The 24,016-nt window shown below is 50.4% G+C and overlaps 1 protein-coding gene across 1 annotated transcript in view; it reads left to right on the forward strand.

Annotated features, from left to right (window-relative positions):
- The window catches only part of LOC119957300 (receptor expression-enhancing protein 1-like), a 433,776-nt gene that overhangs the window by 23,403 nt on the left and 386,357 nt on the right, over nt 1-24,016 (forward strand). The window contains exon 2 of the mRNA XM_038785148.1: nt 16,559-16,620. The gene's annotated coding sequence lies outside the window, so the exon portion shown is untranslated. The remainder of the gene's footprint in view (nt 1-16,558; nt 16,621-24,016) is intronic.

Below are 24,016 nucleotides of genomic sequence, written 5' to 3' on the forward strand. Positions count from 1 at the left end.
CTCTATACCCCTACGGACCCGTCCACATACTTCCTCCTCTGCCAGAAGCCCCACATCTAACCTCCACAGCGGGCGCTGATCCTTCCCCTCCACCAGCTCCAGGTCCACCAAATGCGGAGCATGGTCAGATATGACTATCGCCGAATATTCCGCCCCCACCACTCTCGGGATTAGCGCCCTGCTGAGGACAAAAAAATCAATCCGGGAATAAGCCTTGTGGACATGGGAGAAAAAGGAGAACTCCCTACCCCCCGGCTTCAAAAACCTCCAAGGGTCTACCCCTCCCATCTGATCCATGAACCCCCTCAGCACCGAGACAGCCGCCGGCCTCTTACCCGTCCTAGACTTCGAACGATCCAGAGCCGGATCCAACACCGTATTAAAGTCCCCTCCCAAGATCAAACCCCCCATCTCCAGGTCTGGGATCCTGCTCAACATTCGCCGCAGTTGGGGGCGTACACATTGACCAGAACCACCCGCTCCCCCTGGAGTCTACCACTCACCATTACGTATCTACCTGCACTGTCCGCTACCAAATTCGACGCAACAAACGACAAGCTCTTGCCAACTAAGATCGCCACCCCTCGGTTCTTCGCATCAAGCCCCAAGTGAAACACCTGCCCCACTCAGCCTCTTCTCAGCCTCACCTGATCCGCCACCTTAAGGTGCGTCTCCTGGAGCATAGCTATGTCCGCTCCCAGCCCCTTCAGGTGCGCCAAGACCCGGGACCGCTTCATCGGTCCATTCAGCTCCCTCACGTTCCATGTGACCAGCCGAATCTGGGGGGTCTTCCCCCTCCCTCTGCGCCGGTCAGCCATAGCTCTCCCTCGGCTCACCACGTGCCCTGAGAACCCCCCAGGCCCATTCCCCACGGTGGCAGACCCCCCACTCCCAGCCTCTTCCTCCACCAGCCGTTTCCCTATGGCCCATGCAGCAGCAACCCGGTACCCCCCCGAACCCCCCCCCCCCCCCCCCCCCCAAGCTAGGGCCCCCCTAGCTGCGTAATCCCTACCATTGTACATCCGTAAGTCAGCCGACTCCTGCTGACCCCGGCTGCTCCCGCCATCTCGATGACCCCATCCCTGATGCAACACAACCACCAATTCCCCCCTCCCAGTGCCGGCCCCGCCCCCTCCTCCTCCAGTGCTGGAAGAAAGCCCGCGCTTCCATCCCAAGCCCCCCCCCCAACCCGACACGCGGGAAAAAGACGGGCACCTGACCCAGTGGGACCGCAAACAGCTCCCCAACCCTCCACCAGTGAAAAAACTAAAAAGCACCTCAATAAATAAATAACAGCCCCAAAAAGCGAAAAAGCAGAACAGCGAAAAGGCAACATCAAACACAGCCAATAAACACGAAAGGATACCAAGGAGGACAGAGCCTCCGGACTATGTACATAATTCCCCAGCCCCCCCCCAGTCCTCAGTTCGAGTCCAACTTCTCTGCCTGGACAAAGTCCCAGGCCTCCCCCGGAGAGTCAAAGTAGAGCTGGCGGTCCTTGTAAGTGACCCAGAGGCGAGCTGGCTGTAGCAGGCCAAACTTCACCCCCTTCCTGTGAAGCACTCCCTTCGCCCGATTGAAACCAGCCACCTCCGCGCTCCAATCCTGATAGATCCTGATCTCTGCATTCTCCCACTTGCTTCTCTTTTCCTTCTTCGCCCATCTCAGCACGCACTCACGGTCAACGAAGCGGTGAAAACGGACCAGCACCGCCCTAGGCGGCTCTTTCGGCCTGGGCTTCCTCAACAGCACTCGATGGGCCCCCTCCAGCTCCAAGGGTCCTTGGAACGACCCCGCGCCCATTAACGAGTTCAGCATCACAACCACGTCGGCCCCCAAATCCGAACCTTCCAGCCCCTCCGGGAGGCCCAAAATCCGCAGGTTCTTCCGACGGGAGCGGTTCTCCATCTCCTCCATCCTTGCCAGCCATTTCTTGTGAAGCACCTCGTGCGACTCCACCTTCACTGCCAGGCCCAGGAGTTCGTCCTCGCTCTCCGAGGCCTTTTGCTGTAGCTCCCGGATCTCCGCACCCTGGGCCGCCTGAGTCGCCATGAGCTTGTCCAGCGAGGCCTTAAACAGCTCCAGGATCTCAGCCTTCAGCTCTCTGAAGCAGCGATGGAGCAGCTCCTGCTGCTCCTGCGCCCACTGCTGCCATGGTGCCGGCTCCCCACCCGCCGCCATCTTGTTTTTCCTGCCTCGCACCTTTCTCTGCTCCAAAGCCGATTTTTTGACCTTCCCGCTCCTGGTCCAGTCCATCCACCGGCAGATGAGCGCAGTGGATGTGTTCCCACCCGGGGAAAAGTCCAACCAGCACCGCTGCGGGCCCTTAAAAGAGCCCGAAAGTCCAGCTAAGTCCCGCTTAGCTCCGCATCGCCACAACAGGAAGTCCATGGTCCTACATCTGTGCTGTAATCATTCAGTGATTGTTTGGTGTGATGGTGAGAACAGGATCAGATTGGTGAGCGGCCCCTCCATATCACCCTCGGAGCACAAGTGACCAGTGAGACAAGGGATTGGGGGACACCTGGCCCCCTGACCCTTCATACCCCCCTTATAGGGGCATGGCCTCCCTCAGACCCTGGCCCTTGGCAGTGCCCCCGGGCACCCTGACACTCTGTAAGTACCACCCGGTCACGGGTGTCAGTACCAAGGTGCCGGGAGGAAAGCCAGGATGTCATCCTGCCTGTCTCTGACCACCCCAGGGGTTTCCGGTGGCCTGGGAGACCCTCCCAGGTGACACTACGCCTGGTCCACGTTTTGTAAAAAGGTAAATCTGTCGTTTGAGAATTGCACTGTACCGAGTGTAGACGCAGCACTTGCCAGAACCCAGCAATATGTTTGGGAGCAAGCAGAAATGTGCTTCCCGGATCAGCACAAATTGATTTCATGGTCCATCCCATTTTAATACATTGTCGAACATCATCTTATTAAAAATTAATTAAAATAAATTGTCTGTGCCAAGTATGTGAAAGGGAGCTCGTCTTCGGGGGAAATGTTGCTGGTGATAGTTCCTCTGCTGGGTTTGGGAAGCAGGCATTGCCTCCCGTGTCGTACGCCGTGCAAGTTGCAGGGGCCCATTGCGTGAGGGGTAGCTGCCAATTAATACGTTGGTATGTGCCACGCACGCACACAGGCATCAGGAAAAGCTCTACACACACAGGGGGGAGGCGGGGGGGGGGGGGTGAAACCTCAGGGCCTCCGGTGACTTCCAGCTGCTGAGGGACCAGGGCAAAGATTAGACAGCAGATCCCTGACCGGTCAGCACACAGCAATGTCACTTTCAAAGGGACGACAATGCTTCTCACCCCCTCGTCTATTCAGGCTATAAAAATTCACATGGAAATTAAATTTCTCTGATTTCACGGGTAATAAAGAGCAATAAAGTTATAATCACCATTAATATTTTCCACTGGATATAAAATGTTTGATCATTTGTACAACCCGTGTGGCTCAAAGTCTCCTGAGAGGTGCTGGGATTTCTGCAGCTGAAATAAAACCCAATTGAACTTCAGCCTGTGGCAATGGGACCTGTAGATTTGGGGGATCTGTTGGAAAAGCCGCACCGTGCTGGAATCAGCATCTTTTTAAAAAATTTGTTCATGGGACATGGGCGTTGCAGGCTGTGCCAGTATTTAATTACCCATCCCTAATTGCTCTTGAGGGGCCAGTTAAGAGTCAACCTCATTGCTGTGGGTCCCATGTAGGACAGACCGGGTAAGGACGGCAGATTTCCTTCCCTAAAGGGGATTAGTGAACCAGATGGGTTTTTATGACAATCATCAATGGTTTCGTGGTCATCGTTAAACTTTTTTTAAAAATATTTTTTATTCTCCTCCTTTTTCACATTTTGTCCCAAATTTACACCCAACAATGAACAATAATCCGTAATGAATGTCATGTCAATCCCCACATCAATAACAACGATCTCATCCTCCCACCTAACCCCAGACACTGGCCCGCATATTAACATAAACAAATGGCAAAAAGAAACCAGGAATCACCCGTAGTCACCGTTAACACATTCAGACCCCCTCCCCCCAACCTTCTCAACCCCCAACACCGCCTGATGTTTGATGTGACCAATTCTCGAAAGTGCATAATTAATAACGCCCATGAATTGTAAAACCCCTCCATCATTCCTCTCAGTTCAAATTTGACCTTTTCAAGCGTTAAGAATTCCAGCAGGTCCCCCCCCCCCCCCCCCCCCCCCGCCGCCACGCCAGGGCACAGGGCGGAGAGGTTGATCTCCACCCTAACAGGATCTGCCTTCGGTCGATCAACGAGGCGAAGGCTACAATATCTGCCTCCTGCTTCTGACCCCGGCTGGTCCGACATCCCGAATATGACCTCCGTTTCATGTGCACCACTTTAGAGATTACACTAAAAACCTCCTTCATAAAATTTGATTATCATAGAATTTACAGTGCAGAAGGAAGCTATTCGGCCCATACCTTTGTGAGTGTTTCCCACCCTACCTCCTCCTCTAACCAACCCCCCCACCCCACGGTGGTTGGGAAGCGGGAGCAGGGGCCTGTCGTGAAGGTGAGTGAGTGCCTTTAAATTTGCTTACCTTTCAGCGGGAGCAGGGTTTGAGGTAATATCAGGTAAGCTCTTCTTTCTTTTTCTTTTTCTTGTTTTTTTTTAAATCTAGAGGTGATGTCAGGGAAGGCAGTACAATGCTCCTCCTGCAGAATGTTTGAGGTGAGGGACGCCGTCAGTGTCCCTGCTGATTTCATCTGTGGGAAGTGCACCCAACTCCAGCTCCTCAAAAACCGTGTTAGGGACCTGGAGCTTGAGCTGGATGAACTTCGGATCATTCGGGAGGCAGAGGGGGTCATAGATAGGAGCTTCAGGGAAGTAGTTACACCAAAGACTGGAGATAGGTGGGTAACTGTAAGAGGGACTGGGAAGAAGCAGTCAGTGCAGGGACCCCCTGCAGTCGTTCCCCTGAGTAACAAGTATACCGTTTTGGATACTTGTGGGGGGGGGGGACTTACCAGGGGTAAGCCATGGGGTACGGGCCTCTGGCACGGAGTCTGTCCCTGTTGCTCAGAAGGGAAGGGGGGAAAGGAGTAGAACATTAGTAATTGGGGACTCAATAGTCAGGGGCACAGATAGGAGATTTTGTGGGAGCGAGAGAGACTCACGTTTGGTATGTTGCCTCCCAGGTGCAAGGGTACGTGATGTCTCAGATCGTGTTTTCCGGGTCCTTAAGGGGGAGGGGGAGCAGCCCCAAGTCGTAGTCCACATTGGCACTAACGACATAGGTAGGAAAGGGGACAAGGATGTCAGGCAGGCCTTTAGGGAGCTAGGATGGAAGCTCAGAGCGAGAACAAACAGAGTTGTTATCTCTGGGTTGTTGCCCGTGCCACGTGATAGTGAGATGAGGAATAGGGAGAGAGAGCAATTAAACACGTGGCTACAGGGATGGTGCAGGCGGGAGGGATTCAGATTTCTGGATAACTGGGGCTCTTTCTGGGGAAGGTGGGACCTCTATAGACAGGATGGTCTACATCTGAACCAGAGGGGCACCAATATCCTGGGGGGGAGATTTGTTAGTGCTCTTTGGGGGGGTTTAAACTAATTCAGCAGGGGCATGGGAACCTGGATTGTAGTTTTGGGGTACGGGAGATTGAGAGTATAGAGGTCAGGAGCACAGATTTGACTTCGCAGGAGGGTGCCAGTGTTCAGGTAGGTGGTTTGAAGTGTGTCTACTTCAATGCCAGGAGTATACGAAATAAGGTTGGGGAACTGGCAGCATGGGTTGGTACCTGGGACTTCGATGTTGTGGCCATTTCAGAGACATGGATAGAGCAGGGACAGGAATGGTTGTTGCAGGTTCCGGGGTTTAGGTGTTTTAGTAAGCTCAGAGAAGGGGGCAAAAGAGGGGGAGGTGTGGCGCTGCTAGTCAAGGACAGTATTACGGTGGCGGAAAGGATGCTAGATGGGGACTCTTCTTCCGAGGTAGTATGGGCTGAGGTTAGAAACAGGAAAGGAGAGGTCACCCTGTTGGGAGTTTTCTATAGGCCACCTAATAGTTCTAGGGATGTAGAGGAAAGGATGGCGAAGATGATTCTGGAAAAGAGCGAAAGTAACAGGGTAGTTGTTATGGGAGACTTTAACTTTCCAAATATTGACTGGAAAAGATATAGTTCGAGTACATTAGATGGGTCATTCTTTGTACAATGTGTGCAGGAGGGTTTCCTGACACAATATGTTGACAGGCCAACAAGAGGCGAGGCCACATTGGATTTGGTTTTGGGTAATGAACCAGGCCAGGTGTTAGATCTGGAGGTAGGTGAGCACTTTGGAAACAGTGACCACAATTCGGTGACCTTTACGTTAGTGATGGAAAGGGATACGTATACCCCGCAGGGCAAGAGTTATAGCTGGGGGAAGGGCAATTATGATGCCATTAGACATGACTTAGGATGTGTTGGTTGGAGAAGTAGGCTGCAAGGGTTGGGCACACTGGATATGTGGAGCTTGTTCAAGGAACAGCTATTGCATGTTCTTGATAAGTACGTACCAGTCAGGCAGGGAGGAAGGGGTCGAGCGAGGGAACCGTGGTTTACCAAAGAAGTGGAATCTCTTGTTAAGAGGAAGAAGGAGGCCTATGTGAAGATGAGGCATGAAGTTTCAGTTGGGGCGCTTGATAGTTACAAGGAAGCGAGGAAGGATCTAAAGAGAGAGCTGAGACGAGCAAGGAGGGGACATGAGAAGTCTTTGGCAGGTAGGATCAAGGAAAACCCAAAAGCTTTCTATAGGTATGTCAGGAATAAAAGAATGACTAGGGTAAGAGTAGGGCCAGTCAAGGACAGTGGTGGGAAGTTGTGTGTGGAGGCTGAGGAGATAAGCGAGATACTAAATGAATACTTTTCGTCAGTATTCACTCAAGAAAAAGATAATATTGTGGAGGAGAATGCTGAGACCCAGGCTATTAGAATAGATGGCATTGAGGTGCGTAGGGAAGAAGTGTTGGCAATTCTGGACAAGGTGAAAATAGATAAGTCCCCGGGGCCGGATGGGATTTATCCTAGGATTCTCTGGGAAGCCAGGGAAGATATTGCTGAGCCTTTGGCTTTGATTTTTAGGTCATCATTGGCTACAGGAATAGTGCCAGAGGACTGGAGGATAGCAAATGTGGTCCCTTTGTTCAAGAAGGGGAGTAGAGATAACCCCGGTAACTATAGGCCGGTGAGCCTAACGTCTGTGGTGGGTAAAGTCTTGGAGAGGATTATAAAAGATACGATTTATAATCATCTAGATAGGAATAATATGATTAGGGACAGTCAGCATGGTTTTGTGAAGGGTAGGTCATGCCTCACAAACCTTATCGAGTTCTTTGAGAAGGTGACTGAACAGGTAGACGAGGGTAGAGCAGTTGATGTGGTGTATATGGATTTCAGTAAAGCGTTTGATAAGGTTCCCCACGGTCGGCTATTGCAGAAAATACGAAGGCTGGGGATTGAGGGTGATTTAGAGATGTGGATCAGAAATTGGCTAGTTGAAAGAAGACAGAGAGTGGTAGTTGATGGGAAATGTTCAGAATGGAGTTCAGTTACGAGTGGCGTACCACAAGGATCTGTTCTGGGGCCGTTGCTGTTTGTCATTTTTATAAATGACCTAGAGGAGGGCGCAGAAGGATGGGTGAGTAAATTTGCAGACGACACTAAAGTCGGTGGAGTTGTAGACAGTGCGGAAGGATGTTGCAGGTTACAGAGGGACATAGATAAGCTGCAGAGCTGGGCTGAGAGGTGGCAAATGGAGTTTAATGTGGAGAAGTGTGAGGTGATTCACTTTGGAAAGAATAACAGAAATGTGGAATATTTGGCTAATGGTAAAATTCTTGGCAGTGTGGATGAGCAGAGGGATCTCGGTGTCCATGTACATAGATCCCTGAAAGTTGCCACCCAGGTTGATAGGGTTGTGAAGAAGGCCTATGGTGTGTTGGCCTTTATTGGTAGAGGGATTGAGTTCCGGAGCCATGAGGTCATGTTGCAGTTGTACAAAACTCTAGTACGGCCGCATTTGGAGTATTGCGTACAGTTCTGGTCGCCTCATTATAGGAAGGACGTGGAAGCTTTGGAACGGGTGCAGAGGAGATTTACCAGGATGTTGCCTGGTATGGAGGGAAAATCTTATGAGGAAAGGCTGATGGACTTGAGGTTGTTTTCGTTAGAGAGAAGAAGGTTAAGAGGTGACTTAATAGAGGCATACAAAATGATCAGAGGGTTAGATAGGGTGGACAGCGAGAGCCTTCTCCCGCGGATGGAGGTGGCTAGCACGAGGGGACATAGCCTTAAATTGAGGGGTAATAGATATAGGACAGAGGTCAGAGGTGGGTTTTTTACGCAAAGAGTGGTGAGGCCGTGGAATGCCCTACCTGCAACAGTAGTGAACTCGCCAACATTGAGGGCATTTAAAAATTTATTGGATAAGCATATGGATGATAAGGGCATAGTGTAGGTTAGATGGCCTTTAGATTTTTTTTCCATGTCGGTGCAACATCGAGGGCCGAAGGGCCTGTACTGCGCTGTATCGTTCTATGTTCTATGTTCTATGAGTCTGCACCGGCTCTTGGAAAGAGCACCCTACCCAAGGTCAACACCTCCACCCTATCCCCATAACCCAGTAACCCCACCCAACACTAAGGGCAATTTTGGACACTAAGGGCAATTTATCATGGCCAATCCACCTAACCTGCACATCTTTGGACTGTGGGAGGAAACCAGAGCCACCGGAGGAAACCCACGCAGACACGGGGAGGATGTGCAGACTCCGCACAGATGGAGACTCAGCCTGAATCCAACCTGGGACCCTGGAGCTGTGAAGCAATTGTGCTATCCACAATGCTACCGTGGTGTCCTTCCAGTAATCCTCCAGCTTTGGACAGGACCAAAACATATGAACAAAGCTCACTGGGTAACGCCTTCTCACCTCTGGTTCAGCGGGCTCAGATCCAACTCCATCAACAGCAACTTGCCTTTCTCTCATAGAAACCCTACAGCGGAGAAGGAGGCCATTCGGCCTATCGGGTCTGCACCGTCCCACTGAAAGAGTATTTCACCCAAGCTTGCTTCCCCGCCCTCGCCCAATAACCCCGTAATCTAACCTACACATCTTTTTTGAACACTAAAGAGGGCCACTAAGCGTGGCCAATCCACCTTAACATGCACGTCTTTGCACGCCTTGAACTTCCGGGTCACACTTCAAAGAAGGCATTATTGGGTAAATACAACCTATGGCCCAGTGGTTAGCACTGCTGTCTCACAGCGTCAGGGTCCCGGGTTCGATCCCAGCCTTGGGTCACTGTCTGTGTGGAATCTGCATGTTCTCCCCGTGTCTGCGAGGGTTTCCTCCGGGTGCTCCGGTTTCCTCCCTCAGTCCAGAGAAGTGCAGGTGAGGTGGATTGGCCATGATAAATTGCCAGTCAGTGTTAGGAGTTAGGGGGTTGCAGGTGGAGGAGTGGGCCTGGGTAGGGTGCTCTTTTAAAGGGTTGGCGCAGACAGGATGGGCCGATTGGCCTCCATCTGCACTGTAAGAATCCTCTGGTTTCTGTCATTTTTAATCAACAGATTGCCTCGCCAAGAATATGTTTGAGATCTGGCAGGAATGTTTGGAGAGTCTCATGTGTTTATTTTAACTATCTAAAATGCCTCAAAACAAATAGTTGGCCAAATTGGCAAAATGATCGGGCAGGAGAGTGGAGTTGGTTTCAGTGATTTGAAGACTCAAGCTTATGCAATAGATATAAAATCTGCATGTTACAGAGGAGCTCAGCAAACTGGTCCACTCTTGCGATTAAGCACAGACCACAACCACCATCAACATGCACGGCAGCAAGAAGCTCCCGGTCTCTTGCTACTTTACATCCCGGTTCCTTGTGTTATGGGCCAGAGTTTAGAGAGCCCCAAAGTGTATCATGGAGTTCACCTGACCCAGAACCTTTAATAGATTGTGGTATGGGGAGCACACGGCCCACTCGACAGGTGTGATGCAGCAGAAATCTAAAAGTATTTTTTAAAACAAAACAATGTTTATTCTATGAACTCAGTTCACCTTTTTAAATCATACAGTAAACATCTTAGCAACCATCAATTCAAATACAACCCCCAAAGAATACAACACTCTAAGTAATCCTTAAACTTTCTTTTTAACATCCATAAGACAAAAACCCTTTTTACAGAAGCACATCAGGTTTAAATTCTCTGCTGAAAGCAGTTATCACTCGAATTCACCAAATGATCTAGAAGATATCACCTCTGCGGAACCTTCTCAACTTGGTCCAGATGGCACAGATCCACCACTGTTATCTTCAAGCCACTTACTCTCAGCTTCTGGACCTTCCTGCTTCAACTTGCCCATTCTGTACCACCGTGCTCCTCCACTGCTATTCCCCATCTGGGATCGGTCTGCGTCCTTTTATATCTTTCAACTAGGTTCAGTCCGCCCAGAACCTTTGGTTTACAAATCTCAGTTTGTTTTTGTTTTCCTGGAAACTGTGGGCATGGGTTGGGGGGGAGGGGGGGGGGGGGGGTGCTGGGGAGAGGGGAGAGGTAAGGAGGGGGGGAGGGTGTGCGGGTGGGAGGGGTTTGCGGTGCCTCCTTTTTTATTTCCCTTCGTGGTTCACTTCCTGTTTTCGGCTCGGGTCTGGCTCAAAAAAATACAAACTTCACAAGCCGAAGTTTTCCCCACGGATTCCTATTTCTCCGTTTGTTCAAAAGTGCCTCCCCATATCGGGTTCAATAACTTTGTTTTTTTTGTTTTTATAAATTTAGAATATCCAATTAATTTTTTCCAATTAAGGGGCAATTTAACGTGGCCAATCCACCTAACCTGCACATCTTTGGGTTGTGGGGGTGAAACCCACGCAGACACGGGGATCGGGTTCAATAACTGACCTTCTACCTGTCTGGTTCCTTCTGTCCCGGAGCCACTATTTGATTCAAAATAGCGCTCACATTTTGGCTTCTATTTCATTCCTCATACAGTTCCACAAGATCTCTTCTCATTTGATTCATTCCTCCCAAAACTGAGAGAGCCGGGACTTTCTCCATAACATCACCCTCGGGGATCTTGTGCTGCAGCAGCAGCCGAGGATTAAAGTGGGGAAGACTGAGGAGGAACAGGGAGATAGATGGAGAGGAAAATTGTAAAGCCAATATATCACCTTCCTGGCACGAGGGCAGAGGGCATGTTTCAACAGTTAATTGGATTGCTGTTCCACAGCGAGGTCACTCGAATGTAATTTAATCACAACAGAACACAAGGAGGAACCTGGGGTGTGGAGAATTACATTGCTTGAAGATGCTGAGACAGAAGGTGGCCGGGGGGTGGGGGAGGTGTCTTTTTGTTTTGTACATTTGCTCACGAGATGTGGGCATCGCTGGCTGGGCCGTCATTTGTTGCCCATCCCGAGCTTCCCTTGGGAAGTGGGTGGTGGGCCGCCTCCTTGAGCCACTTCAGTCCATGCGGCGTGGGTGCACCCACAGCGCTGTTAGGAACCAACCAAGTGCCGGAGAAGGAACGGCCGACGTAGATCCGAGTCAGGATGGTGTGTGGCTCGGGGGGTGGGGGGACCGGGGGGGGGGGGGGGGGGGGGGGGGGGAGCTCACGAGTGGCGGTGTTCCCGTGCGCCTGTTGTCCTTGTCCTCCCAGGCGTTAGAGGTCGCCGTTTTGGAAGCTGGTATGGAAGGAGCCTTGGTGGGCAGTGGATTTGCATCTGAAAGACGGTACACGTTGCCACCACTGTGCGTCGACAGTGGACCTGGGAGGAAGAGGGGAGGAGACTTCAGTGGGTCTGAGCGGGAATGCTCAGTGAGTTGAATGAAATGGGTCTTGCTGTAAGGATCTGCACATGAATGCAGAATCAAGACTTTGCCAGTTTGTGCTTTTTATCCATTGCCAGAACAGAAGAGGCCACTCAGTGAGAAATGAATAATCAACCTGCAACAAACCAGACACACTTGATATGCATAAGACAATCCAATTGAATTACACTTCATGTAATTGCCTTAATAACTCCATTAGAGCCAGTCCCTGTTGGTGGGATGATTCATCCACACTGAAATGCCAGGAATAGAGAAGCGATTATTGTGCTTCGCAACTTTCCTCCCAATCTTTTGTCTCCCTTCTGCAGACATGCTGTACCATCACAGACACTTGACCAACTCATTTAACTTCTTGACTGAGTGTGAAGTTTCACCTTGATCCGCCCCAAAGCATTTCGGCAAATTCAAAAACTTTTGAGAATATTATTAATATTATTTATGCATTATGTTAGGTTCCGAGTTATTTAAACCTGACTCACTCCATCCCCTGGAGGGTTGGGATTATAATGTGCCATGAAATATTCATGGTTGGAGAATGTGCACAGTTCTGGTCTCCATGTAATGAAAAGGGATGCAGAGGCACCGCAGAGGGGATGAATAAAATGCACGAGGATCGCGCCAGAACAGAGAGGACTGTGTGGACAGGGATGACAGCACAGCTGAGGGTTCTTCTATCCGGAACGGAGAAGTTGGACGGCTGGTCCTGTTAGAGGACTTTCAAATGATGAAGGGCGTTTGATTGTGCTGGTCGAGGGGAAGGTGTTTATGCTTGCTTCGGACGCCAAAGCTGAGGATCATGAGTCTGGCAGTCACTTCCAAACCTAGGGCAGTGGCACAAGTGCAAAACTCGCTCCGGCAATGAATGGTTGAGGTCAACACCACTGTTGCATTGCAAGAGAAGCTGAGGAGAAGGAAACAGAAGATTATGCCGGCAGATGACAAACGGTGGGAGGAGGTTGACGTGGGGGACATAATCACCAGCACCAATTGTTGGGGACCGATCGCCTGTTTCAGTTCTCTCCCTTCCAAGTGAACTCTGGTTGTATTTTTCGCTAAACAGTGCTCCAGTGCTTCTGAACAGTGACCACATTCCATATCTTGGCACAGGTGGATCGCAGTTTCAACTCATTGTTAATGATATGCTGGCAGAAAAAAAAACAACAGTGTGTCTGTCAATTCTGGGTTTCTCTGATAGCCCACTGGTTCGCTGGGGAACATAGGGGTCAATCACCTTATTGGCCAGACTAGGCACGAGTGGCAGGTTTGCCTCAACCCATCGCTAGAACCCCTGGGCGAACACTCTTCGAACCGTCCAGCATAGAATCATAGAATCCCTATGTAGTGATCTGTATATCTGTCCATACATCTGCACATACATCAGGGACTACAGACAGATGTAACAGCCACAGCATCACTAGAGGGCAGCATCAGAGACGGGTATAAAGGGTCCAGCCCAAGGGAGGATCCGCCTCTCATAAGCACAGGGCGTGTGAGCAGCAGCAGACAGAGACAGCTCAGCATAGGCTGGTTACTTTAGCTTCACTGGTCTTGACTGTATTACATCTAGTTAACATAGAACATAGAACAGTAGAGCACAGAACAGGCCCTTCGGCCCTCAATGTTGTGCCGAGCAATGATCACCCTACTCAAACCCACGTATCCACCCTATACCCGTAACCCAACAACCCCACCCAACCTTACTTTTTTAGGACACTACGGGCAATTTAGCATGGCCAATCCACCTAACCCGCACATCTTTGGACTGTGGGAGGAAACCGGAGCACCCGGAGGAAACCCACGCACACACGGGGAGGACTCAAGTTGAATTCGGCCAAAATATCTCAAGTACTGCAAGTGAGACCTCCCGGTCTCACTTGCAGTACTTGAGATATTCTGGCCGAATTCAACCTGATTTCTTTCACACAACCGCCCCCGAGTAGGCCTGGTCCTTCACCCCTCTCTATTATCACTGGGGGCTGGGTAGACTGTTGTCCATCGCTCACAGAGACCACTCTGGGCCTTTTATTTTTATTGCTTTTCCCGTACAAGTCTTCAACTTGGCAGAAGTGCTCTTCAGGTTCAGTGGTTGGACTTCCTCTCTGAGGTATTGAAGTGCACTCTCGCCCAACACAGTGGCTCATTCCCCTCTCTCTCCACTTTAATCTTAAGAGGCTTCCGATTTACCCGGAGTGCTGCAGTAATAGGGTCTATCTCGCCTGTTTCAGGCTGAACAGAGAGCGAATACCACAATCGCTGGCGCTCGCCTGTCTCACATTGTACATTTGTAACATCTTAGTTTTTCAATTACTCTGTGGTCTTGACTTTGCTCTGAACTGCTTTACCAAACTGCAATAAAAACACTCAGCCTCCTTCAAAGGACATGATTCAGCAATGTGGTTACCTCCACATTCCACTTTAAACATTACTGTGTTTTGTTGGTGGCTGAAGTTGTTTCCCACTTTACGGCTGCCTTGGCGGTTTTAGCTATAGGCGGCCACCCTAACTGGTGAACGGTGCTATTTGGGGCTGGTTTAGCACACGGCTAATTTGCTGGCTTTGAAAGCAGACCAAGGCAGGCCAGCAGCACGGTTCAATTCCCGTACCAGCCTCCCCGAACAGCCGCCGGAACGTGGCGACTCGGGACTTTTCACAGTAACTTCATTTGAAGCCAACTCGTGCCAATAAGTGATTTTCATTTTCGTTGTGCACATTTTCCAGTGCTTTCCATGGCCAGCGCTATCTTCATTGCTCATTAAAAAGTTACGTCAACCTCTGCAAGCAATCTTCGTTGTACACTGTCATTGGCGCAGACTAACCTATCCCATAAGATGTCATTTAGGGTCACACCAAAATCTCAATATTCGGATCACTGCTTCTCTCATCAATGTGAGTCACAAGTAATGCATCTGGCATTCTCAGCCTTGAATTAAATGTGTATCTCTGGAGTGTGACTAATGGTTAAGCTTGCTATTACCCTGCTGTATTTTCCTTAAATGGAGAATCATCACATCCATCTTGAGGTATACACCCTCAGATATCCCCAAAGCCCACCAACATCTGACCCCCCTCCTTCCCCCTGAAATGATCCCTCTTTCTTGGGTGGTATTGCCACTCCTGCTAATGTCTCTCCTTCAACACCTCTTGCTTTATGGCCACAATATCCAAACTATGGAAATCTGAGACATTTCGCTGTGTTTAATGGACTCCAAAAGCAGTATTACTTCAAAGTTTCAAGGTTGGCAAAGGATATTAGATGAAGGAGAATTTGAAGTTGGGAAGGGCTCATGTGCCAAGGGCAGACTAAACATAAGGAATTAGAAATGAGAAGGGCATGCGGGGGAATCAAAGAATGAATCGGATTAACAGGGAAAGCCATTGAATCAGGGTCAATGTGTTTGAAGGGCAATTAAAGAGCGAGCACATGGATCAGTGGGACTGTGGGATATGGAGAGAAGCTCTGGAAACAGAACTAACCCATTGAATAAAGTATTTGTGTTAACTGGAAGTCTACAATCTTTATTCAGACTTAGAGAATAACATACCCTACAGTGCAGAAAGAAGGCCATTCGGCCCATCAAATCTGCAGCGACCCTCTGAAAGAGCAGCCTAACCTCAGCTGACTTCACTCCCAGCAGTATCCCCGAAACACACCTAGCTTACGGGTCAATTTTAACATGGCCAATCCACCTAACCTGCACATCTTTGGGCTGCAGGAGGAAACCGGAGCTCCCGGAGGAAACCTACGCAGACACGGGGAGAATGGGCAAACAACACGCAGATAGTTACCCGAGGCTGGAATTGAACCCGGGTCCCTGGCGGTGTGAGGCAGCAGTGCTAACCACTGTGTCAAGGTCTCGCCCTGCCCATCAGGCAGAGATTAATTCTGTTTCGATGCGCGGGGCAGCAGTTCACTGACATGCCAGTTTGGGTCATGTGTGTCAATCCCTGCGATGTGTGGCTTGAAGCCGCAACCTTCTACCTGAGAAATGAGATGCCACCGGTGGAGTCAAGGTGATTTGAAGGGTCTCCACTGACGTTGGGATAAAGGCATGCTCATGGGAGAAAAACGCGTCCCTCCTTTTTATCGCCTCTGCTGATCCTGAACCATACCGAGGGTGCGATGCCAGCCAAGCCATCCCTGGTATTCCACCCAAATTTCAGAACAAAAGAACATGAACTGAGGTGGACAATCCAGACCAGGCTTGTCCAACCTTTTCTCGTGAGGGGGCCAGAATTTAATTTTGTTTCCCGCCCAAGTGGCCAATGAGCACATTTCGGAAAGGTAAGGTTTGGCACAATATCAAATATGAACTTGGGGGGTGGGGGGGAACCCTGTGGGATGTGAAAGAACAACCTGCTGGGCCAAGAAAGACAATTTTAAAGCAATAAATTGAACATTCTAAAAAAAAATTAACAATTGATAAAGAAGAGCACCTCATGAGGATGACTCAGGAATTTGCTATGTTTGGGTGTGAACAATCCCGCCAAAGGTGACCTCCCACAATGGGGATGGGTGAGTTGTGCAGAACACGGTAGATCCCGCCAGCGTCCAACAGCGAGCCGCCTCCGCCCCCGGTAAATGCGCTGCGGGGGGGAAATCCCTGCGGTAGAGTAAGAGTGTATCTCAATGGCTCCTCACTTCAATGCACGTGAGCTTTTCAGTTCAGATTAAATGTGCAATTTAGAGACATTCCCTTGGTAATCAATCTCTTCTCCTGTTGCAGCTGGCCATCCAATCAAATGGAAAACAGCTGTTTTGTGAATGCTGGACGGGCTTCGAAACCCCGTAAGTTTTTTCCTTTCTCACCTTACTTTGTGTTGCAATGAAATCGTAAAGAAGCTTAAACAAAGAACTTTACAATTAGACAAAGCCCACGGACATTAAGTCCATCAATGGAGATGATTGGCTGCGCAGAAAGCAACCAAGGGTGGGACCACTTTGAGCCAGTTCGGATTGTTTGTGGCTGAAAAAGAAGGCAGGAACTCCTACAGATGCCAATGTGAGTGGTGTGAAAAATGGTTGACTTAGGGGCAATGGTACATCCGTGATTGGGGGAGATGAGGGGGAATAGTTGGGGGCTCGGAATCCCCAGGTTGTCCAAGGGAGGGGTTTCAATCAGCCCAAAACGGGCAGCACGGTAGCATTGTGGATAGCACAATCGCTTCACAGCTCCAGGGTCCCAGGTTCGATTCCGGCTTGGGTCACTGTCTGTGCGGAGTCTGCACATCCTCCCCGTGTCTGCGTGGGTTTCCTCCGGGTGCTCCGGTTTCCTCCCACAGTCCAAAGATGTGCAGGTTAGGTGGATTGGCCATGCTAATTTGCCCTTAGTGTCCAAAATTGCCCTTAGTGTTGGGTGGGGTTACTGGGTTATGGGGATAGGGTGGAGCTGTTAACCTTGGGTAGGGTGCTCTTTCCGGGAGCTGGTGCAGACTCGATGGGCCGAATGGCCTCCTTCTCCACTGTAAATTCTATGATCTATGAAAACCTCTCTTGGCTTTGTCTGTGAATTTTCCACTCTATTATATGAAGGGTGTCAGCAACAGATCGAGAACAGTTTCCATTCAGCCACTTGTAACGATGCCTGTCCATTATTAATATGATGACCGGGTGGTTTAATTGATGGGTCAGATGCTTCCTGCTCCGTTCCCGAACCAGTTGGGCCTGCTGCCATTTTAACTGTCAAGTCGGTGACTTCCGGATCTTACTTCTACTCAGATGTCCGAGGTCAACGATGTCACGTTGACCCTGATGTGAATTTAACTGTCCCACAGTGTTGTTCATCGCGGTTGTGTATTTATCAGTTTGTTGTGTTTTTTATAAATCTGATTTACCTCCGAGAAATTCGGAGATGACACTCATTCTTCATCGACAACTTGATTATTCACAGTGCTTTAAAATATCTCAGCAAATATGGGATTTCTACATGCTGCTTGGACTCCTCGGCCGGAATTCTCCAACCCCCTGCAGGGTCAGGGAATCGCCCGGGGCCTTTGTAAATCCCGCCCGCGCCGTGGCCGGAATTCTCCGCCACCCGGGAATCGGCGGGGGCGGGAATCACGCAGCGTCGGTTGGCGGGCCCCCCGCGGGGATTCTCAGGCCAAAGTCCCGCCGCTGACAGGCCTCTCCCGCCGACGTGGTTTAAACCACCTCTGGTGCCAGTGGGGGCAGGCGGCGCGAGCGGGCCCCGGGTTCCTGGGGGGGGGGGGGCGCGGGCGATCTGACCCGGGGGGGTGCCCCCACGGTGGCCTGGCCCGCAATCGGGGCCCACCGATCGGCAGGCGGGCCTGTGCCGTGGGGGCACTTTTTTTCTTCCGCCGCCGCCACAGCCTCTACCATGGCAGAGGCGAAAGAGACCCCCTCCACCATGCATGCTCCGGGGTGACGTAAGCGGCTGCTGACGCTCCAGCGCATGTGCGGACTCACGCCGACTGGCAAAGGCATTTCGGCCTCGACGCTGGTCGGTGGGGTACCAAAGGCCGTTGGCGCCGGTCGGCCTAGCCCTTAAAGGTGCAGAGAATTCCGTACCTCCGGGGCGGCCTGATGTCGGATTGGTTCTCGCCACTCCAGTACGCCGGGACCCCCTGCCCCACCGGGTAGGGGAGAATCCCGGCCCTCAAGTCTTTCTGGAAGCTTCTGCTTACTTTCGCTCTCAGCGGCTGGGCCCGGGCTCGATCAGTCAACCACAGTGAGCACAGATGAGTCGACAGACCAAAAAAAAAAATCAAACACAGATCAATTAAACCACTGACTTTTGCAATGGCCACCAGTAAAAAACATTGCTCAGCAGAAGCATGATCAGTTGAGGCTCCTCTCGGCGTTAAAAGGAAATCTTGGCCTTCTGCCATCCTTGGACGTCCCTCCCTCTCTCCACAACCATGGTCGCCTCTGCACCACCGGTCCCTCACCCAAGTGATGGACGCTGTTCCCTTGGCAGCATCTACAAGAGATTGTGTTGCCGGCAGACTTTATGGCAACGGCAGAAATCTTGGGTGTACAGAATAAGGGTTTTTTTTTTCTTTGGAATAGTTAGCTCTCTCTCCGGTAGCCTGGGTCCGGAGCCCTGTTCACTCCATCAGGTTCCATAGAGTCCCTACACTGCCGAAGGAGGCCATTTGGCCCATCAGGTGTACACCGACCCTCTGCAAGAGCGATTTAGGCCCATTCTGTCCCCCGCCCAATCTCCGGAACCCCACCTGACCTGCACACTTTTAGAGACTGAGGGACGGAATCGAATCTGGGCCCCTGGCGCTGAGGAGCCAGTGCCAGCCACTGTGCCGCCCCATGTGCCAACCACTGTTTCATAGCATCAAAATATTAGCTATGCCAATCCTCCCGAGGATTTACCTTTCTTTGCAAAGCATGTGCCGGCCTCCAGGATTAAAAGGTAAGAAAACAGCACCAATAGCTTGCTGGAAAAGCTCAAACCTGTAACCTGTTGGTTAATGTTCGGTAGTACTGAAGAAGTCTTTGTCGTCATGGTTAACTGTGAGTCTTTCTTGACTCGAAGTACCGTTCACAAATGTACGGTTAAAAAGGTACAAGCGAGGAGGTGTTTCCGTGCTTGCAGGTGCACACGGCTCTGTGCAAAACATAACTGACCCTGGGTGCGGTTACTCGTTCCCACCTTAACCCTACAGGTGCCAGATCCTTGCACTGCACTTTCCATCAAGGTCTGCGGTGAGCACCGACACCTCACGGCTGGCCATAAAACCCAACCATTGATTTTGTTTGCCAATTCCTCTGTAATGGATGGAACTGGAGATATGAAAATAACTTTTGCAACATGGCCACACATGATTCACGTTGAACGCTTTTGTGCAGATGATTTATGCCCTGTTTTATCATGTATGTGGGTCAAACCCAACTTTGTTATTGAGATTGTTGGCAGTGTGTGATGTGAGGGGTGATTATTTCCTGGCAAGTTAATCGTCAATTGGAATATAAAGATCTGCAGTCGTGAGCCTGCTGCCAGTTCATCTCGTCGCAGGCAGGCTCAGTTCTAAGACTATTAAAACCACTGTTCACTTCCAATCACATATCTTGTGAATTGATGGTCTCGTCAGATTACAGAGTAAAGCTCCCTCTACACTGTCCTCATCAAACACTCCCAGGACAGGTACAAGTTGTGTTCTCTGTTGGCCTGCATCCTTTAGGAGTTGGACTCAAACTTTTCAAACTCATTTCCCGGTGGACTGTCTCAGCAATCGGACATGAAAACCTTTTTAATGATTGAACTTGGTTTGACTTTGAATCGGATATCAGAAGATAAGTCGACCCTGTTATTCCGAGAGATGCCAGTGCACGTGACGCAAGTACTTAGATTCAGTTGAACATGAATATTTTTTTAAGCGATAAAGTAGATTTGTAAGTGATGTGGAAAAGATAATTTTATATTTTTAACAATGTAGAAGTGGCTCACATCTTTTGAAAGTAATCATCCAACAGTTCACAGTATTTGCATCTGAAATGGAATAAATAGCCTATGTGCGTTTCAAGTGCCATTATTCTTGGTATCAACTTGCAAGAGGCTTTCAACAAAATTAATTGGGGTATTTAAGCTTTCAAAGACAACAGTACATCCTACAAGTAAACATGAAATGCTGGAAAGACTCGGCAAGTCTGGCGGCATCTGTGGAAAGGGAAACAGAGTTAACCTTTAGAGTCGCGAGCTCTGAAAAAGGGTCGTCCGGGTTTGAAATGTTTTTACTTCGGATTTCCAGCACCCGCGGTATTTTGCCTTTGTTTCTTCAAGGTTCGATTATTGAAGTGAGCCTGGATCTGTCAAGACTGGGAGTTGGGCACCGTGAGACTGGAAAGGTGAGGTGACTGCAGAACCGGGGTTAACCCTCTGAACTTGCCGATGCTCGATTTGTAACTAAACCCAGAACCTCCCTGACCCGCACAAGTTGCAGTCAGGCCCCACATTCAAAGCCACTCTTGACAGACAGGTGGCGTTTGATGTGTTGGGTAAGCTGGGTCTGCGAGGACTCCGTTTACTGCAGTAGTGAGAGAGACAGGCTTCCAACACTTGAAGAAATGCAACTCGATTTTATTGAACTCTTAACTATCATACATACTTTAACTGTGGGTTGACACTATGCTGAGTTGACTGGAGACCTGAGGCTAACCTGACCAGACTGTCTTACTACCACATGGTGTATGTTCTAGTTGCTGCTCACAGGCTCTGACTGTCTCAGAGGCTGGATCCCGAGAGAGCGGGAAAACTAGTGCCCTCTGGCTTTATAGTGGCCGTGTCCTGTCTGGTGATTGGCTGCTGTGTTCTGTGTGCTTACTGGTCATCCTGTGTATCAATCACTGCCTGTCTGTGCACCATCATATATCTGTGTGTGTATATTATGACAGCGTTTGAATGTGACAACAGGGAAAGGGACCTTCAGACACCCCAGCAAAGGTCCTCTTCTAGCCATCTCCAAGTCTCCCAACAATGCAGGTTGGGCAGCACGGTACCATAGTGGTTGGCACAATTGCTTCACAGTTCCAGGGTCCCAGATTCAATTCCCAGCTTGGGTCACTGTCTGTGCGGAGTCTGGACGTTCTCCCCGTGCCTGCGTTGATTTCCGCCGGGTGCTCCGGTTTCCTCCCACAGATCCAAAGATGTGCAGGTTAGGTAGCTTGGCTATGCTAAATTGCCCTTCAATTGTCCAAAAAAGGTTAGGTGGGGTTACTGGGTTGCGGGGATCGGTTGGAAGTGTCGGCTTAAGTGGGGTTCTCTTTCCAAGGGCCAGTGCAGACTCAATTGGCCGAATGGCCTCCTTCTGACTGTAAATTCTATGGTTCTATGAACAGCTGGACCCTGGAAACTGCGAGCCACTCTCCGTCTCTCGGGTACCTCCTCTCGATGATAGCAGACGTAGACGTCAGAATTCTTCATCCGCTCCAATGTGACGGCTTGGCCTTTGGGCAAGTGCAGATGGAGCAAATGCAGCCATGGAAAAGTCATGATCTTCAGCAGGGGGGCGGCGTTGGGAACAGCAGAGTGTACTTGGAAAATAATTAAATCGGTCCTTGTCTTCCCTTCTGCCTGGAAATTCAATTTGAAGTGGATTAAGTTTTGTTTGTTTTGCTTTGTGTACTGATTTAACTTGGGCAGAAGCACACTGGAAAGTCACCATCGTCCACAAGGACCATAGGCTGCCCTCCCCTTTCAGAGAGAGGTGGCTGGTGGTTAATTAACCTGAGGCTCGCCATGCCTCAGGTGAGGGGCAAGGGTGACAAGGTGGGGCCTTCCATGGACAACCTCACCCAGTACAGGACTTGAACCCGCGTCGCTGCGCATCACGAACTAGGCGTCCCGCCAACTCAGTTCAACGACCCCCAAACAGACACAAATAACAAACACCAGGAGTAGATGGGCCGAATGGCTTGTTTCAAAGCTGCACAGTCCACATAGTTTGAAGTGAAATGGAGGACCCTTCTTGATAAGCGATTGGCTTTTCTCAATGGGCGTCATCACTGAGGTAGAAATCAACTATTTTGCAGCTGGGCCTGCATCCAGTCCCTGGCGTTTCTCTTGCTGGGGAAACCATGAAGGCAGAACCTTTCCATCGTGCCCTTCATTAGTCAATGCCTTCCATTCAAACCCTGCCCCGCCATCCGGTCCCTGCTGTGGTCTGCGTCTCTCACTGTTGACACTCTTGACATGTGGGTGTCACCCTTTGCCAGTCTCCACTTTGGCACCCAATTCCTCAACCTCTCCCGAGACCTCCGGATTCCCCAGGCCCGGCTTCATCTTTTTCAACCTTTGCCGATCTCAGGAAAAAGGGCAGCAAGGTAGCATAGTGGTTAGCACAGTTGCTTCACAGCTCCAGGCTCCCAGGTTCGATTCCCGGCTTGGGTCACTGTCTGTGCGGAGGCTGCACGTTCTCCCTGTGTGCGTGGGTTTCCTCCGGGTGCTCCGGTTTCCTCCCACAGTCCAAAGATGTGTAGGTTAGGTGGATTGGCCATTCTAAATTGCCCTTCGTGTCCAAAAAGGTTAGGTGGGGTTACTGGGTAACGGGGATAAAGGGGGGCGGCGTGGGGCTTAAATAGGGTGCTCTTTCCAAGGGCCGGTGCAGACTTGATGGGCTGAATGGGCTCCTTCTGCACTGTAAATTCTATGAAATTTAGGATTTCAAGGCACATGGAATAAAAGAAGGACTTGGATTTCTCCATCGCCATTCAGGATCTCAAGACACCCTGAGGCACGTCATAGCCAGTGTGGTACTTATAAATGTTGTTGCTGTCGTAATGACAGCTTCGCTGCGCGTAACAATGTTCCACAGAGAACAATAATGCAATAATGATCAACTTTGCCTTATGTACATTGCCTTAAGCTTGAGTATCACTCGCTTAATCCCATTGCAAGTGTGAGGGGTGGAGGATTTTAGGAATATTGGCTTCTAAATATTGAGACAATTTAAGGGTTAAAAGCCTGAGGTTGTAGTGTGTTTGACTGCCGTGGTCATATTTTTTTTAAAATGATTTTGTTTTGCTTCTTGGAAACAGCAGGTGAAATTGACAGGGGAATGTGGTTTTGGCTGGGGAGGTCCCTGGGGAATTCATGTGCTTTCGCAGCCTGAAGGGAACGTTTGTATTTCAGCTTGGGGAGATGAGGTCGTTGCTGGGTGAAGCCCAGAAATTCAGGGAGGCAGGGAGTTTTGAAGAAGCTTTTGAAGAGAGAGCCGCTGAATCCTGGGGCGAAATTCTCCGACCTCACGCAGGGTTGGAGAATCGGCCGGCAGCGGCGGTAATCCCGCTCCCGCCGGGTTTTTAATTCTCCGACCGGCCAAAAACCGGCGTTGTGCAAATCCCGCCGGCAGCCTCTGAAAACAGCTGGCGCCGGCGGGATTTCATTATATTTTTCTTTCACCAAATCTCCGGCCCGGATGGGCCGAAGTCCCGCCGACGTGGCCACGGGTCACGTCGGCGAAAAACAGAGTAGCTTTAAAACGGCGTCAACCATCAGTGTCCGAGGGCGAGTGCGGGGGGGGGGGGTTGCGGCATTTGTGGGGGGGGGGTTGCGGCGTTTGGGGGGGGTTGCGGCATTGGGGGGGGGTTGCGGCATTGGGGGGGTTGCGGCGTTGGGGGGGTTGCGGCATTGGGGGGTGGGAGGGGGTTGTGGGAGGGGGTTGGGGGTGGGGTGGGGAGGGGGTAGGTGGTGGGGAGGGTAGGGGTGTGTGAG

Source organism: Scyliorhinus canicula, chromosome 26, assembly GCF_902713615.1.
Source record: "Scyliorhinus canicula chromosome 26, sScyCan1.1, whole genome shotgun sequence".
Taxonomy (NCBI): domain Eukaryota; kingdom Metazoa; phylum Chordata; class Chondrichthyes; order Carcharhiniformes; family Scyliorhinidae; genus Scyliorhinus; species Scyliorhinus canicula.